This window comes from Orcinus orca, chromosome 9, assembly GCF_937001465.1.
Source record: "Orcinus orca chromosome 9, mOrcOrc1.1, whole genome shotgun sequence".
Lineage (NCBI taxonomy): Eukaryota > Metazoa > Chordata > Mammalia > Artiodactyla > Delphinidae > Orcinus > Orcinus orca.
The window spans coordinates 82,459,561-82,472,992 of NC_064567.1; the positions used below are offsets into that span (position 1 = coordinate 82,459,561).

Consider the following 13,432-nt stretch of genomic DNA (forward strand, 5'->3'; position numbering starts at 1 on the left):
TAGCAAAGAACAACTACTATACATACTGTGGTTTCCCAACAAGTAAGAAGTAGAGAAATCAAAATCTATTCGTTGCCTGTCAGCAAATCTTAAAGATGACCATTGGACCCAGAGTGCAACAACTGAGCAAAGAGCTCTTCTCTGGCTCTATCCAGAAACTTGGTACATGTAGTGAAGACACCTAAGAGACTGAACACACCAGCAAGCGCACCTAAGCTTTCCATGTAGATTGGGGAAAAGGACTAAAGCTGCAGTGGCATTAGCTGAGATGAATGAGCTTCATAGACTTGACTCACTGAGAAATTATCCCTGTCTGTGAGTTTACATACTTAGTGTAATATGAAATATAGAATGTTTCTGTGTTAAATTTTGTAATTAATTTTTTTTTTTTTTGTGGTACGTGGGCCTCTCACTGTTGTGGCCTCTCCTGTTGCGGAGCACAGGCTCCGGACGCGCAGGCTCAGCGGCCATGGCTCACGGGCCCAGCCGCTCCGCGGCATGTGGGATCTTCCCAGACCAGGGCACGAACCCGTGTCCCCTGCATCGGCAGGCGGACTCTCAACCACTGCGCCACCAAGGAAGGCCTGTAATTAATTTTAATAGATGATTGCCCTATACACCCCCCCTCCACCAATTAAAAAAAAAAAAACATTCTGGGAAAGGCGGGGTTGGTGCCAGTGATGGTGACTGTCCATGAAACTACCTACCTGAGAATTTCTCACTCAAAAAACTGCACACATCTATATATTACTTTAGAGTAGAGATTTATGTCAATTTGGATATTTTAAAAAGTGCTAAGCATAAGAGATGGGTAAAAAAACAAAGATTTTAAATTATTTTAAATGACTAAAAATTCTTAAAATTCTATTCATAGACCTCATTGGAAGGTGAACATTTTGGGTTAGAAAAGATTTAGACCTAGTTGACATATATACACTACCATGTATAAAATAGATAACTAATGAGAACCTACTGTTTAACACAGGGAACCATACTCAATGATCTCTGGGGACCTAAATAGGAAGGAAATCTAAAAAAGAATGACTATATGTATATGTACAACTGATTCACTTTGCTGTACAGCAGAAACTAACACAACATTGTTAAAGCAACTATACGCCAGTAAAAATTAATTAAAAAAATGATTTAGGGCTTCCCTGGTGGTGCAGTGGTTAGGAGTCCGCCTGCCAATGCAGGGCACACGGGTTCGTGCCCCAGTCCGGGAGGATCCCACATGCCGTGGAGCGGTTGGGCCCGTGAGCCATGGCCGCTGAGCCTGCACGTCAGGAGCCTGTGCTCCGCAACGGGAGAGGCCACAGTAGTGAGAGGCCCAAGTACCGCAAAAAAAAAAAAAAAAAAAGATTTAGACCTATTTTTGAATAAATGGATACAATCTGTCTATTGAGTGCTTACTATGTGTCCAGCATTGGATATTTCTGATACTAAGTTACAAATGACTCCTGCCTTCATGGAGCTTACATCACAGCAGGAAGTATAGACTCTACCTAATAGCAAAGTTCTGTAAACAGAGTCCTTATCACTGAGCATTGCCCTTATCACAGCTCATGTTCTCTTGCACTGTAATTGCCTGTCTAACCTGACTGCTTGGATGTGACTTTTGACCAAGCAGCTCTTAAAAGGATCGGGCTCATATCAACTAGAGGTTTCCATGCAAACTAGAGGTCTTCCCCCCTAACCAAGAGACTCAGCTACAATTTAGATTATATATGTTCCCCATTTCAGACAAAAATAGTTCAACCAGAAATAAATTTAGGAAGCTATGAAACCTAAGGCTTCATAGTCTACAGTGCAGTTATTTTTTTCTGGAGGTATTTCCATGTGCTGTATGTTAGTTAATTAGAGTTTTAAGAGTTAATTATGCATTTGGAAAGGCAATGGCGAGAAGCTAACTCTGCCCGGTATCTTCCTTCTACTCCTCCTCTACATATAGCATTATTTTTAAGTCACTTGTTTAGCCTATTTTCTTCAGGAGACTGACCGCTGCTTAAGGGGTCTGTTTGTGGGCAGTGGTGGGAAAGTATCCACAGAATTCAACTTACGTCTTCATCGTTTACTAACTTAACTTTTTCTTTTTTAATTTTCATCAAAAGGTTTCATTCCATATAAACAAAATGTAGAACCACCACCTGAAAAAAAAATCCTGGATCCTTATAAATGTCCAGCACAATAAGGTTTCTAATAATGTTCTCTGTAGCCTACAACATTGTCTGACACACAGTAAGTGCTCATAAATATTTTTCAACAAATGCATCAGTGAATAAGTGTATCTGAAAGATAGTGACTCCATTATCTATCCAACCAAAATAGCTTTTTGCTGTTTTAGGGTTCTGCCTTAAAGTAAGAATACTTGTAGAAAAGATCCCACTTATTAAAATGTATGCCTGCTCTGAGAAGGTGTGTTTAGGGTCCATGCTTTGGGCTCACTGTACTGAATAACCTTTTATTACTTTATTTCTAAAGCTTCCTATAGTGAGACACAAGAAAGACCCCTTACAATAGCATCTGTTACATTTCAAATAGAGTAATGATGAAGTTCCACATAGAACAAAGTGAGCCTCCAAATGAATTTCAGTTAAGACTGCGTTCTCATGACTACTACTATCCCTTTTGATTTCCTAAAAATTAAAGTGGGAGAAATGTAAGATATAAGTTTGGAAGATTTAATAAGAAAAAAACCAACATTAAGAGAACAAACTAATCATTTTTAAAACTGTTCTCATTCCACTTTTAAACTTCACAAACACTGAAGGGTGAACAATGCTTTTCTATTATGAGCACACTCTGGAGACCTTGGTGACTGTAGCCAAGCTGTCTGCTATGTCCCCTCCAGAATGTTTGCCAGTTTTCTGTCATTTCCTCCTTCAGATGCTAGTGTTTGTGTGACAAAGGTCTCTGGGTATATTTCAAAACATCTTAAACTATTAACAGTGTACTATCAAGCACCGATTTAAAAGTGTTATTTATTCTCCACACGACTAAATTTGTCAGAAGACACAAAGCAGAATTCACCTTACCCTTCTCCATAAAGAAATGGCTGGAAAGTTCATTGTGGAATCACTGGCATACCTACTAACTGCCCTTTGTAATGGAAAAAAGTTTCCAGTGGCTTAGCCAATACCTATACTTCAACATAAAACACACGAAACAGTAAAACTATTTACTGAACTATATTTCTCTTTTTATTCCCTGGGCACTTAAGCTAGCTTTAGACTATTTCCTTTTCCTGACAATTCATTGTTTGTGATTGAGAGAATCGTTTTGGATTAGGCATTATTTCTGATTCCAGGAACCTGATATGGAAATAGCATCCCTCCTCCACCAGCACCGCCCTGCTTCTTACTCCAGATCTTTTAGGTTGTAGTAAAGTGGCCACACACTTTTCAATTTTCATCCAAAAGCATCAAAACATATAAACAACTGACCAATAAAAAACACTTCTCATTTTAAAGCATTTCTTTTTCATTTCAAAATTTTATGAATTTTTTTCAAAGAGTTCAACTGTGAAGCTTCGATTGTAAACACTATTAAATTCCTTAATTAGTAATCTCAATCAGCAATCTGTGCTAAAAGCAAAACTAGCCTTAGTCACATCAACAGCAATATATTACTCTGTATTTTTTCGCTCTAAGAAAAATATATTCTTCCATTTGATTGGTCCACTCTGCAGTCTTACTTGGTCTTTGCCACTAATTTGTTAGCACTTTAAAGCCTTTTGCTTTTTCCTTTTTCTTTTCTTTTTTTTTTTTTTTCCTAACAATGATTCTTCTGAGTTCAGGAGCTAACCTTCTTTTCCCAGGTGAAAATCGTTTTATTATCGTCAGGTGTTGGTTTTCTTTCTGAAACTCTGGGAACAGTTCATTGCGAAGTCCTGACTGTCCTTTACAAAATGATCCTATTCCAAATAATTACAGTTTGTGTTGTATGTCATCTGAAAATATCTCTCCTTTCCCCTTGTCAGGATTGCAGGAGTCATATATTGCCCCACAAATCGCACTTCTATTACTTAGTCAGGTATACCTGAGAACAAGTCGGGTTGCCTATTTCTCTTCATCTGATCCTGATCCTGAGTTCTGAATTCTCTCACAGGAAGTGAACAAAAGTTAATACTTTTATAAGTATCAGTCTAGAATGCTTTCCCCTGAATTCAGCACAGCTCCAAGAAACCATTCTCCAAAGAATAAAAGGAAATGACCTTCTTTAAAGGTAAAGAAACCTGTCCAATTCATTCTCAGACTTCGTAGCATAGCATAGAGAGCCAGAGGGGACTGCTTTTTTTTGTATCAGCACTTAATTTTGTCTCTAAATAAGTATATCCTTAAGTTTCCTGTCTGAGTAAGTCATTACTCTAGCATTCTTTGAAGTGTTTCCTGGTCTTATACAGCCATTGTATGAAACATACCATGTAACAAAAATTCTTCTATGTAACAAAATCCCCTCCCCTCAAATATCTGGTGCCCACAGTCAATACAATTTCTGTGATCACTAGTGATCAATAAGCTTATGTATGGAATGATTTTTTTTTCCTTCTAGGAGTCAGTTTGTAAAAAGGATTGAGTCTTTTAAATTATCAGTCTTGACAACACACCAAAAAACATTTTTAGCTCCCATGAACACAGGTCATTCAACTTCTAGTCTCATTTAAAACATGTTTTTCCAGTTTGGAAGCAAAAAACTGAACTGGTCAGAATTTTAGAGCATCCTTTTCAAAAGAGTAACATTTTTAAAAGAAGATGCACAGAAACTGAAATAAAATAAGAAATCAGTTTAGATTAGGACATGCCAGATCAACTAAGAGAATCTGAAGGAAGAAAAATTTCCACTAAAATTGTACTTTTTAAAATAATTAGTTCAAGTTTCTGATATTTTCTAAATAAAAGGTATGAAAATATGCAAATGGAATTTCATAGGATGAATTGAGAGACTAGTGGAAATGAAATATTTGTGTTAAGTCTGTCCGTTTAGTTGAAAGTTTATAACTCTGTTAAAAGAAGCATCATAAACTAATTATACCAGTTAATGTTTATCTTCTTAAGGAGTTAGAAATAACAATTACTAATACTTACTAGATGATAGTCCATCAACTACAAAGACATTTATAGCCACACCCCTAAACAAATAATTGTGCTCACCAACTTCTAGAGGCGCTTGCTTGCCCAGAGGTAGGATCTTAAAACTGGCTTCAGAGTGACTGTTGTAGGAGGAGATGCAGAAAATAAACACATGATTTCCACAGCACAGCAGCTGAGAACTCAGAAATGAGGCTCAGGGTCCTGACGACTCCTCTGTATTTAAGGTTATCCTGACATGTGAAAGCCATTGACATCCTGAGACTTCCAGTGCCTCAGATGCATGCCTAAACCGAGATAAATATAGATCCCTGACACCTGAGCCAGATGAAATGAAAATTAACTTAAAAAAAAAAACTCACTCATTTTGTGCCTCAGGTGAGGAAAATAAAACCCTTAATCCTTTTCCTTTTAAAACCTGTTATGCCCCTTAACAGATAGCTGCTTTGCTTATGAAACATGGGAATTCAGATCATCAATCTTAAACAATCAATTTGCTTCCCTCTATGATTAGCATTTGCTGTGATAGGTTTGAATTTTCCTTGATGAAGTATGAAAAAAACATAGTAGTGAATATTAAATATTTATTCAACAAACTTTTGGGGAGAAATTTTGCAGATGAGTCCTTGAAACATGAATATCTATTTGGTAAACTTTCTAGTATTTTTTATCCTACATGGGTTAAGTAGTAACTTGGTCCATTTTGGTTTGCCTCAGTTAACAAGGCAGAAAGTGTCACGCATTGCCATCGTGCTTCGTTTTAAGTTAATCTTTTGGTATAGGTGTATAATGTAGTAGATTTAAATTGAATTTTGCTTAGTCCTGTTGGTAAGCATATGAATAAGGCTCTACCCTCAGCCTGAGCAGACTCTACGATTAAAGTTATTACCCTGAAGCTATAATGGCAAGATTTCTAACAATAAGTCACTTCCTGGGATTCATACATTAAGGATCTATAATAATACATTAGAACAAAGTGACTAGAGAAACTAGAAAAGTCATGCTGCTTTCCTGAGATTTTGAGGTATTAATTATTTTCAGTTAATACTGTCTTTACAGAATGGCATTAGAGAAAAATGATGGATTTGGGAGTTACCACTTTCTAAATGAACTGATCTTACCTACTGAATTATCTATCATCCCAGGAAAGAGAATGACTTTTTTCAAATTACCAAACCTTGTATTTTCATATCTTTTTTTTTTTAAGTCTGGTTTGTTTAATTATTAATGCAAATTAGGTTATATGACAAACACTTTCCATAACTCGAAAGAGCTAAATCTGCATTTCTGAATTTAGTGAAAAATATACAGAAAGGACATAAAAAGATAAACATATTTTCATCAAACATGATATTCTTAAAGATATTTTAAAATCAACATTTTTTTTCAATTTGCAGAAACCTTCTTGTGTATGACAGCTTTAAAAATGTGCCTGTAAATGAAAGGGTAACAAACAAAATTAATAGTCACTTGATAAGTCTAAGTAAATCCTGTTTTGTTACACTTCCCAGAAACTGTGAAAGTGAGTGACTCAAATGATTGGGTTTTCAAATATTTTGTGATTTATTTGGTTTCCAATTCTTTAATTTTGACAAAGCTAAAATAATGCCTAAATATATCGTTAGCAAAAATGATTGAAAGTTATTTTCAATATTGGACATGATGTGACTTTTATCATATAATTCTGAGTTCATATCTTGATAATAGATCCCATGCACTGAGCACTGTCTACATGCTTGGTACTTTGCTAAATTAAATATTGTACAATCTCATTCTCTTTTCCTAATCCCCAAAAATCCTTTCAAATCAAGTTAATATTTTTAGGTCCAAATGTTTACAGAAAAGAAAACAAACTCAAAAGGATAAATATTGACAATGGACACATGGCTAATAAGTAGTTCATATGAGAGTCTAACTCATACAGTTTTGACTGAAAGCATGTTTCTTTCCCACCCTAAAATATAGTTATAGGTGAAAAAAGAATTTCATCCACACATTATCTGTGTCAGATTAACCATCCTATGAGTAATGAATGCCAAGGCTGCTTTAATTTTTTTCAAACAAAGTTAGGAAAAGTACAGAAATGGTCCCTATGGAGTATTGCTATGACACCAGGAAATCCCCAGAAGCATTATGTCTGTAACACAAGGAAAAGATCGAAGATCTGTAAGGCACAACCTTACTACCAGAGATATTTCTCATCTCTTGCATTTACTTTTCTCAACTTGTCCTTGTCAGTTTGCATAAACAGAGTTTGACCTACCAGAGCCTTGAGGGTCAGTCTCATGGCCCCTTCTCAGCCATTAATATCATGTTTGGCAGTCGGAGGTTGGATAACTGGCATAGGGGAGTGACATCCAGGTGGCAAGGAGTCAGCTGGTGAGGTCAGGAGACCAGAGAGATTTTGGCATGAGAGGGAAGGCCAGGTTCTCATCTATCATAGAACGTGACCCCTTTCTTTATAGGAAAAAAAATATGTTCTATATGTATAAAAAGTTTTTCTATTACTTGAGCTAGGAACTTGTTAAACAAAATGTTTTATCAAAGAGGTCAAAGGACAAACCACAAATTCTGCAAACTCAGGATCACACACACTTTCTATGAATCACAATAAATATCATAGCATGCCCACACCCGACTCACATTATCTTTGAATGTGGATTATGTCCTATAAATAAGAATAGGAAATGTGGAATATCCTTTCTATGAGTTATGTATTCATTATCATTAAATTTTTCACTCCCTGCTGGCATTGACTTCTGAAGCGTGGGTGGTGAGGGAGAGGGAAGAATAGTGGTGGATTGAGATAAAAAATAACTGGGCTCGGGCTTCCCTGGTGGCGCCGTGGTTCAGAGTCCGCCTGCCGATGCAGGGGACGCGGGTTCGTGCCCCGGTCCGGGAAGATCCCACGTGCCGCGGAGCGGCTGGGCCCGTGAGCCATGGCCGCTGAGCCTGTGCGTCCGGAGCCTGTGCTCCGCACAGGGAGAGGCCACAGCAGTGAGAGGCCCGCGTACCGCAAAAAATAAAAATAAAAAAAAATAAAATAAAATACCTGGGCTCTAGGGTAACTAACTCCGACAAGACCTCTGACCCTCTTCAACCAAAGAATCGGCATTCTTCAGCAACTATCTTCAAAATTCAACATTTCATCACAGGATGTTAATTAAACCTAGGACTTTTTCACCCCAAATTCGTTGCCTTTCAAGTGTTTATGAACCTAAAGTATTAAACTAGGCAAACTCAAAGCCTCTCCCGGTTTTTATTGCACGATGAGTGCCATAAACTGTAAGGCATGAAAGTTGAACCAACAGTCCTGCTGCCAACAGCAGCTTTTGCCAGCTGTCGATAGTATGTTCTTCACAGGACATTATTGCAAAATGTCCCCTTTCTATGTGAAATTTTTTTCTCAGAACAGCAATCAAATGAATCCATCCCTACACTTAGCATCACGGTTACAGTGGCAGTAGTCACAATCATATTTTCTGTCCTTCCTTGCCCCAACCCCCAGATCCTCTTTCCCTGACGCCCTCAGGGGCCATCTCTCTTTCAGATATCTCTTCTCCATCTGACCAGCACCACCTAGGGCGCTTCATCAAATACTATTACCAGCAATGACTTCACCCCTAAGTACTATGTCCTGCGGAACATGTTTAGGCCTTTTCAATGAATAATATGATGCTTTTAAAAAATTCCCTTCAGGACTTCCCTGGTGGTGCAGTGGTTAAGAATCTGCCTGCCGATGCAGGGGACATGGGTTCAAGCTCTGGTCTGGGAAGATCCCACATGCTGCAGAGCAACTAAGCCCGTGCGCCACAGCTACTGAGCCTGCGCTCTAGAGCCCGCGATTCACAACTACTGAGCCCGCGTGCCACAACTACTGAAGCCCACGCGCCTAGAGCCCATGCTCTGCAACAAAGAGGAGCCACCACAATGAGCAGCCCCCGCTCGCCGCAACTAGAGAAAGCCCACGCACAGCAACGAAGACCCAAAGCAGCCAAAAAAAAAAAAATCCCTTCAGAAAAATTCAAATTTTAAATCAGAGATTCACCCCTTTGTTTATATTCCTGTCTACTGTATAATTGTTAACAGCAATCTGTTCTTGAGTCCCTGGTTCTGTAACATAACAGGGAAGGAATGGTTGTGGCCTTAGGAGATTTTGGCATAAACCCCTGTACACACTTGAAAACAATGAGAATATTCACCAATATACTTTAACATGTGAACCTTGCTAACTTGTTTTTAGGAAAAACACATTTGAAAAACGCCCTTGGATTATCATCAGCTTGCGTAAAGTATATATTTAGGATCTGAAAGACATTTTGAGGACTAATTTTTTACTGATTCTAGTAACACACCCTTCTTTCTAGGTTTTTCTGTTTGTTTGTCTGTTAGCTTTCCCATGTTAGCATGGAATAAATAATTTCACTCAGACATTCTTTGTAAGGACCATTTTCTTGCAGAAAAGCTAGGGCAAAGTCTTTTTTTTTTTAAATTGTGGTATAGTTGCTTTACAATATTGTGTTTAGTTTCTGCTGTACAACAAAGTGAATAAGCTATATGTACACATATATCCACTCCCTCTTGGACCTCCCACCTCCCCCGATCCCACCCATCTAGGTCACCACAGAGCACAGAGCTGAGCTCCCTGTGCTATATACCGCAGGTTCCCACTAGCTATCTGTTTTTCACATGGTAGTGTATGTATGTCAATTCCAATCTCCCAATTCATCCCACCACCCTTACCCCCCTCCATGTCCACACGTCCATTCTCTACGTCTGCGTCTCTATTCCTGCAAATAAGTTCATCTGTACCATTTTTCTAGATTCCACATATATGTGTTAATATATGATATTTGTTTTCCTCTTTCGGATTTACCTAATCTGTGACAAAGGAGAAAAGAATATACAATGGAGAAAAAGTCTTAATATTAATCTTCTCTGCTTACCTTGCTCTCCTCAAATCTATACATGTGTGAAATGTCTTTATTCCAAACATCAGCTTGAGGTAAATGTTTTACCACCATTTCCTCTCAAAGCTGACTTTAGAGGCGAGTGCTGGCTTTATGTTTGTCATCCAAAGTAATGAGGATTGGGACTTCCCTGGTGGTGTAGTGGTTAAGCATCTGCCTGCCAATGCAGGGAACATGAGTTCAAGCCCTGGTCTGGGAAGATCCCACATGCCGCGGAGCAATTAAGCCCGTGTGCCACAATTACTGAGCCTGCGCTCTGGATCACGCGTGCCACAACTACTGAAGCCTGTGCACCTAGAGCCTGTGCTCCGCAACAAGAGAAGCCACCACAATGAGAAGCCTGTGCACCGCAACGACGAGTAGCCCCCACTCGAGGCAACTAGAGAAAGCCCACGTGCAACAACGAAGACCCAGCACAGCCAAAAATAAATAAATAAATTTTTTTAAAAAAACAAAAGTAATGAGGATTGATGGAAATCTATACTAATAAAAATGATCTAATGGAGTGGTGCTCTTGTCTTTGACATCTAAAATTACTGCTCAGTTGTGTACCTTTATTTTTTTCTCCCTTCCAGTGTCATCTTCATTAGTTGTAAAAGCCTTACCAATAATTTGCAGTGTGAAGGATACTCTAATAAAAATTAATTTAAAATATAATTTGCAATGAAATATTATAGCTCCAAAGCAACATTCTTCCCTTCTAGGGTGGATGGTTGATCATTTAATCATTCATCCATCAAATAGCAAAACACTTTGAGATTCTGTTTATGTGTATGGCATTGTGCTACTCCTTTGAGAAAAAATGGTGAATAAAGGGCCAAAGTTTGTGCTCTCAGTATCTTATTGTTTAGTGAAGGGAGACAAGTAGTATTTCACAAATCATAATGTATTATCATAAAGTGGGATAAATAATGAAGGAAAGTTTTATTGTGATAAGCTAAGCTAAAAGATCAGAGAGTTTTCCCTAATATACATATACATTTGAATGTATATATATGTGTGCATATATGTATATATACATTGTATTTGTTTATATATGTATATACACGTGCATATATGTATACATCTATCTATTGCATGCATTTGTTTATATGTGTGTATGTGTGTATATATCTATATGGATATATGCAGATATTGTTTATATATATGTATATAAATATACATATTATACAGGGAAGCCTATATATAGATATATTAGGGAATTCTCTCTGACCTCTCAGCTTATCACAGTGTAAATTCCTTCAAAAATTATCCTTGTTTATCTCAGTTTATTATATTAAGATGTCTTAAATACTGCTTGTCTAAACAATAAGATACTTGAGAGCATTAACTTTGGCTCTTTATTTACCATTTAGTTCAACCATATATAAATACTGACATATAATATATTTATATGTATATCATATATATCATACACACACACACAAATATCTAAAAATGAGTTGCTTTTAAGTGGCAAAGAATTAGGAAAGCATTCAAAGGTAGGGGTCCAGCAACTCTAAGGAGGCTGCCATGGTCAGGAAGGAGCATGGTAGAAGACCAATGTGACTGGATGAAAGAGGGCAGGGAAGAGTAATATGAGATGAGGCAGAAGAGCTGGGGAAGAACCAGATGTCATAGGGATTTGTAGGGATTTATCCTAAGAACAATGGGAAGCCTTTGAAAAATTTTAATCAAGAGAGATACATGATTGGATCTGAATAACATTTAAAAACAAGCTCTCTGATAGCTTCATGGTTAATGGACTAAAGAGAGGTAAGGATGGATGTGGGGAAACCATCAAAAATAGGCAACTACTACTGACTTTAATAGTAACGTCCTAAAATGACTGAAAAAAATGGAGAAAAAACCATGGATTTGTGAAATATTTAGAAGGTAAAATCAACGGAGTTTGCTGTTGTGGTATGTGAGGAAAGGGGAAGAAGAGTAATTGATAAACTGTTTAAATTGAAGCTATTCTAGAAATTAGTCTACACCCTAACATGAACACTTACTCTTCAGTTAACATATGAGAACACATCTAGCTCAATGACTGACATATTTCAGCTGGTGCTGAAACAACATTTCTTGAATGACAGATTACATAAATGAATGACTGAGCGGAACTGAGTACAATGTGAACAGGAGTGAACGCTTACTGCAATGTCAATTTATCTTTTTTGTTTGGGTTATCCTACCAAGCTTTCACAAGGAGAGTCACAGGGAGAGTCACAACACATGTGACACCTTAGAGACTGGAAGTCCAGGGAGATGATTAATTCTCATGGAGGAAGGACTAAAGGAAACTGAATGAACCTAATACTAAAAGCAAAAAAATTTTAAGTGACTTAGAAATTGTGCAAGAGTCTTGCACACATCTGGCTCTGTGTATAGAGCTTGTAATCTAATGGAAACTTGAGTCCCCCTGGACCAGGAGCAAGTAACATCCACAGGACATAAAGTCCTTCTAGTACAACAAAACAACAGGCTGGTGGCCAATTATGGTAGCAACCAAGCAGATGTCCCACTGGTTTTTAAATCAGACACAGAGCTTTGGTTTTTTATAATTATTACTTACATGTTGTAGCACTTTCTGTTTATGAAATTTTGTTTTGATGTTATCACGTGATAATCAGCTAATAATCAGGCAGTTCTTATGTACTTTTTTGGTAAGCAATTGTACAAAACACTATCTAGTGTGCTGTAGCTCTGTTTTCTTTGGGAGAGACAGGGGAAGATTAAGTAGAAGGATACTGAGACCAATCAAAACGTACTAACAAAGGTCTAGAACCAAGATTTCCAGCCCTTAGATCATACTTCAAATAGGATTCCTCTGTTTCTGCATAAATTCTTCATACCATGTTCTTGATTGTCCTTTCCCTGTCCATTTTTGTGTTCCCCTTGCTCTATCTGCATTCTCAAAATAGGTATCTTCTGTGTTCTAGTCCTATCCATTCTCTTCTTCCTGTACCTTCTCTTCCTGGGCAATGTATGCTACTCTATGGGCTCAATTTAGCACCTCTGCACAGTTAATCCCCAAATCTATTTTTTACCCCTAAATTCTACCCTAATAGTAAATTTACTTAGCATTTTTGAGAATTCTCTATACACTAGTAAAGTGTCTCTATTAACTCACTTTTTAAAAATTCTGGATATAAAACTAATATTTACCATTTTACACATTCAAATGAAAGTTTAGTAAAGTTAAATAACTTACTTCACTGTTACAGTGCTCCGAGTAGCCAGATTTGGGCCCAGATCTCCATGGCTCCAGGTCTTAAGCTCTTAAACACCGTGTTTTGATTGACTCACTGTGATATAACTGCACGTCAACCTTCCGTGCACATCTCTACCCTGCTGCCGTAAACACATCTCCCCTTTCCTACCTCTACATCT

The 13,432-nt window shown here is 37.7% G+C and overlaps 1 protein-coding gene across 1 annotated transcript in view; it reads right to left on the reverse strand.

Moving 5' to 3' along the window:
* CD36 (CD36 molecule) overlaps nt 1-5,328 on the reverse strand; it is a 224,214-nt gene extending 218,886 nt beyond the window's left edge. The window contains exon 1 of the mRNA XM_049714939.1: nt 5,151-5,328. The gene's annotated coding sequence lies outside the window, so the exon portion shown is untranslated. The remainder of the gene's footprint in view (nt 1-5,150) is intronic.
* Nucleotides 5,329-13,432: the final 8,104 nt, after the last annotated feature.